The following is a 6,000-nucleotide window of genomic DNA, read 5'->3' as shown; positions in this document are numbered from 1 at the left end:
CTCTTATGTGAAATGCTATAACATAGAAGTCAACAAATCATGGCCCATGGGCCAAATCACCTTTAAATGTTTTTTTTTAAACTTTATTTAATTAATCAATTTAGAACATTTTTCCTTGGTTACAAGAATCGTGTTCTTTCCCTCCCCTCCCACAATCTCTTCCCATAGCCTACACACAATTCCACTGGCTTTTACATGTGTCCTTGATCAAAACCTATTTTCATATTGTTGATGTTTGTACTAGGATGATCATTTAGAGTCTACACCCCCAATTATATCCCCATTGACCCATGTAATCAAGCAGTTGTTTTGCTTCTGTGTTTCTACTCCCACAGTTTTTCCTCTGAATGTGGATAGTGCTCTTTCTTATAGATCCCTCCAAGTTGTTCAGGATCACTGAATTGCCACTAATGGCCATTACATTCCATTGTACCACAGTGTATCTCAGTCTCTGTGTACAATGTTCTCCTGGTTCTGCTCCTCTCACTCTGCATAAATTCCTGGAGGTCATTCCAGTTCACATGGAATTCCTCCAGTTCATTTGAATGGTTTTTAAAACTGAGTTCTTAGCTCCAAGGCCATAGAAAAACAAACAAGTGGACTGGATTTGGCTTGTGGGCTATCCTGCTCTGACATGTATGTCCAACTTTCATAAATTTTATTTCCTTAGGTTTTCAACATATACAACAAACCAAAAAAGCAAAATTTATTTTAAAGTGGATGCCAGATTATTACTTAAAGATCCTTCAATTCTTACAATCCCTGATTTCTTTTTAATATGGTGTTGAAGTGCCATCTTTTCCAGAGGCCTTTCTTGGTTCTTTCCACTCCTATTACCAGTTGCTAATACCATTTTGTCCATGATTACTTTCCATCTACTCTATATTATTCTTGTATAATTTGATTTTTATCTGTTGTCTTGTCCATCCAAATATAAGTTTTTTGAAGGAAAGCCCTATCTTTGTTTTTTTTTTCTTTGTATCTTCAGCATTTAGCAAAGCACTTGTCACAAAATTGTTGTTGTTCACCCTTCATACTTGAAGAGGACTGGTGACATCCTGATGTTGGGGTCAGGGAATAGAATAAATAATTAATAAATGCTTCCAATTTATTGATTGATCCTATTTTTCATTTCAGTTGTACAAAGAAGAATCATTTCCTCCAGCCTCAACCTGTTTTCCCTCACAGTTTCAGCAATCAAGACTAGTCAGTCCTCATTTGTAAGGCTGGACAACCTTACCAATGGCTGAGACAGAAAGACCAGCAAAAGAACTCAATATATTTTTCAAAATATTTTTTCTATTCAATTCAAAGTATTAATATATAACACATATACATAATACATATATATGCCTACATAACTGGCAAGTGTTTATGTTAGTTATCTATTTACTCATTCACTTGAAATATGTGTTCTATTAATTCCACTTATTTTTATTTTTTCTTGATCTTTGAATCAAAAAACTATAGGTCATGTCCTCCAGCTGTGTTTTTTTGTTATTGCTTGTTGTTCAGTTATGTTCAACACTTTGTGATCTGATTTGGGGTTTTCTGGGCAGATACTGGTAAGGTTTGCCATTTCCTTCTCCAGTTCATTTTATAGTTACAGAAACTGAAGCAAACAGGGTTAGGTAAGTAAGTGACTTGCCTAGGGTCACATAATAATGTCTGAGGATAGATTTTAATTCAGGAAGATGAGTCTTCCTGACTGCAAATTCTGTGCTATATTAATTGTGCCTCCTTGCTGTCCAAGCTATAGGTTTCAGAGAAAAAGAATTTTCCACTATCTGTACAGAATTACATAGTTAGCATAAGGTCTAAAAGATCATAACAGAGCCAACTGCAATCTTAAATTCCAATCATTTCATCCCTATTGTGTTCAAAGCTAGTCATGTCACATCATTATTCCGGTACCCCAATATTACCCATCTTGGGAAAGATTAGGGAAGATGGTGAGTGATACAGCTAGCAAAATCCTTAGATCACTTCCACTTTTCCTATCAATTTCCATTTTTGCCCTTTAAAAATGTTTGATTTTATGGTAGGAAAAGATTGAATCATACTATGGGCATAATTAGGGTAATAAACAGGAGCTGTGGTTTGACTTTGGACAAAATCCAATTGGGTAGCACACATAATCACCTCTAGCTGATGACTTGGTGATTATGACTTTGACAAAGTGGTATTATTTACTGCTAATGGCTAAGATTATGATTTATAGCTAATTACTCCTTTTCCCACAATTTTTATATTATGTTAAATGAAGGATTACTGTTGAGACATTAAATATTCAACAAGGGGGGAAATGGTGTTGCAGCAAAGTTAATAAAGTTAAACCCTGCACACACAAGGAACTCTTGCCCTACCAAAATTGTGTAATAGATGGTTTGACTCTGGCAAGCCCACCCACGTTCCCTGTTAACAACCTTCTTTTGAAATCTTCCATCCCATTCCAAGACACTTCCCATAATTCCCTAGGCATTCTAGGGAAGTCCCATTATTCCTAATTCTTGCTCTGATGTTAAGTGATAATCAAGATGCCACCATCCCAAAGATACTGCATTTAACAAGGGGACATTTGAACACACAAAAACATCTCATATACAAAGGATTAAAGCTATAATGGTAGGATGTCAAGCAGAGGGGATGGTAGGAAAAGTGCTCTCCCATCCCCAAATGTGAGTATTGATAAAGAAGTCATGAGGTTAAGGTGATAAAGTAAATTTGTGTGGTCTCAAGTATTTATATATTGTATAATAGTAGTGGAAAAGATATCATTAAAGAGATATATGACCAGAAACACATGAAGGGCATCCAATATAGATAGTCCACATGCTATGTTCCCACGGGAACTCAAAAGATCATGAACATGGCTTCTTAATCTACAGTGACACACACACACACACACACACACACAAACACACACACACACACACTTACTCATCCAGAACAGCAGCCCATTCATTGGTTCATCTCACCAAGAAATAGGTCCCCAGAATGTTAGCTAAAGTCATACAAAGGATTTAAGAAAACTCTAGCAAGAGTCCTATGGGAAGAGAAGTTTTGAATTGGTATTGGCATCCCTGAAAGATGTCCTACATGCTCACAGATTATCACAGGTCAATACAAATGATAGTCAAATGGAAAGCTTTGTGTAAGACCCCTAAGTTCTAGTCTCTTGGACTGAACCCAATTTTTTGGGCTGCCCTCCCAAAAATTCTCGCTTTGTTTTAATCCCAACCAGAACTACTCTCCATAAATTTCCTGAGTAAGACAGCCCATAATCACCTATGTTAACACTCAAGATAACAATGTGTATCAGACGTAGGCCAGCCTTCATTTTACGTCACCAAAAATGTTTAAAAAAAGTCACATAAAAGATTTACAGTGATCCATAAATAATTGATGCAGTTTTCCTTCCCCTCTGGTGAGTGCTGCCTTCCCCCAAGGCCTCCAGCACCATTCCGTTGTTTGGAATCTTCACCAAATGGTAATGAACTGCTATGCCAGGCTAACTCTTAAATATAGAATATAGTCTATAGACTTTTCCCCCAAACACACCTATTCTTGAGTAAGTATGTATGCATGTACCCATGTATGTATTGGTTTGTTTGTGTTTCATAATCTCATGACTTGAGATAATTTACCAGTTAAATAGCATGAGATTTATCCAAATGTAGGCACCATGCAAGTAGGGATTATTGCTTCATTTTTTTATGTTTCTTCAGCACCTAGCACAGTGCCTGGCACCTAGCAGGCACTTAACAAATGCCTACTGATTTATTGGGTGATTAAGATAGATAAAACAGAAAAAAAATCATCACAATGAAGCAAAGGAATCAATATGCTACCAGGCTCCTTACACTAACAGATCATACTAGCTGGTTAATAGATTTGGGTCTTAAGGTTTCTTGGCAGCTAAAAAGCACAATGAAAACACAAAAATGGAAGATAGCAGGTATATTTTTGGCCTGAGATCAAGCTCAAAAGGCCCAAATCTTGTAGCAATTCTTTTTATTTTCTGTATGAGGAACACATAATACATACTTTCTACTTTGATCTGTATTTCCTAGGAAATAATCTCCCTTGGTTCTTCTCCTCTCCCACTTCTGAGATATGACAAGGATGTACTATTCCCTCCCCAGCCTTTCTCCCTTGTCATTCACCCATATAGTGGTACCCTTCATGGCCATCTCAGAAGGAACAAATCATGTAATCAAGCCACAGATTGATTTATTGACACCCATGCCTGGTCTTGAAATACTCAGGAAGGCCCTATTTAGGATGATGGATGTTGTGCTGTACATTGCTTCTTTTTTTTTCAGATAGACTTCATACCTACTAATTACCAATAATAAAATTTGTTGATTTAAGTATCTATTCTGTTTCCTAGAAGGAAAAAATGGTCAAGAGTTCTTTTCTTATTATTGGTGCATGTAGACTCATAGATTTAGACTCACATGGGAGTTTAGAATTTTTAGATGCTCCTAGATGAACAAGGAGGCAGAGGTCAATTACATCCCTGGGACCAACATCTTTGTCACTTTTTCTATGTTTTTTTAGCAGAAGGGGAAGAGGGCACCCTAGAAGTTATTAGTGTTATACAGTATTATCTAACATAATACCCTCCAATTTCAGAAAAAGAAACTGAGGCACAGGGAGGCTAGGTGATTTTTCCCAAGGTCACAAAGGTTTTAGGATTAATGGATAGGATTCCCATTTCTGATCCCAAATCCAGAACTCTTTCCACTACTTACTATGCAGTCAACAAGGAAGCCCACAAGCTCAAAAATGAGTTTGGAGAAAACTAAACAATCATTTTTAGAGCAAGGGATCTAGGACTAGTTGAAGCTGCTCCTGCCTTTAGGAGCATTTCTTGGTCCAGCAAGACTATAACAGGGAGGGAGGGAGGGATAAAGAGAGAGGGGTGGAGGGAAGGAGGCAAGTATGTTCAGTGTGGGGCAGAGTGCTGCACCTATCTACACATATTTAATGTCAGTAGAGTTTTCAACTTGGTGTCAACTCTAAATGGACTCTAAATAGGACTGCCACTTCAGGGTTAGCAGAATATAACCATGGGAGATGTTAATATCTACCTTATCCTTCAATAAACACCTTGATCTTTACAACTGTATGCTTTTCTTTTATAGTCATTTTCAACACCTTATATTCAGCATTGATTAGCTGACCCATCAAGCTAAAATAGATTGGGTTTATTTTCTTTCCCTAACCAGAAAATATATATAAAAATTAATCTATAGAAACAAAATTTTTCTTGGATCTCAACTCAATTATACTAAAGATGAGACATATGACTCATGGTCCAGCATTTTGGACCTGGGCATACATGGATGAGGTTTATTCTTAGAGGGTCTTCCCTAACTCTCTTTGGTTTGTGTAGACTACATCCAGATTCCCAGAATATAGCTTAAGTCTAATTAGCCCATAGCTGTGGGAGAGAGAAAGCAAGAAACAAAGAAAGACTAGGAAGGAAGGAAGGAAGGAAGGAAGGAAGGAAGGAAGGAAGGAAGGAAGGAAGGAAGCAAGGAAGCAAGGAAGCAAGGAATGAAGGAAGAAAAGAATGAAGGAAGGAAGGAATGAAAGAAGGAAGCATGGAAGGAATGAAGGAAGGAAGCAAGAAAGGAAGGAAGGAAGCAAGGAAGGAAGGAAGGAAGCAGGGAAGCAAGGAAGGAAGCAAGAAAGGAAGGAAGGAAGGAGGGAAGGAAGGAAGCAGGGAAGCAGGGAAGCAAGGAAGGAAGGAAGTAAGCAAGGAAGCAAGGAAGCAAGGAAGGAAGCAAGAAAGGAAGAAAGGAAGGAAGGAGGGAAGGAAGGAAGGAAGGAAGCAGGGAAGCAAGGAAGCAAGGAAGGAAGCAAGGAAGGTAGGAAGGAATTATTTCCCCTGTTCCATGACCCCTCCCTCCCTTGACACAACTTGTTGATCAGCTACTCTCTCATTGCTTCCTCTTCTTTATTCTATTGTTAACAAATTGCCCGTTATAT

Source organism: Monodelphis domestica, chromosome 8 (assembly GCF_027887165.1).
Source record: "Monodelphis domestica isolate mMonDom1 chromosome 8, mMonDom1.pri, whole genome shotgun sequence".
Taxonomy (NCBI): domain Eukaryota; kingdom Metazoa; phylum Chordata; class Mammalia; order Didelphimorphia; family Didelphidae; genus Monodelphis; species Monodelphis domestica.
This window is presented reverse-complemented; position numbering follows the sequence as displayed.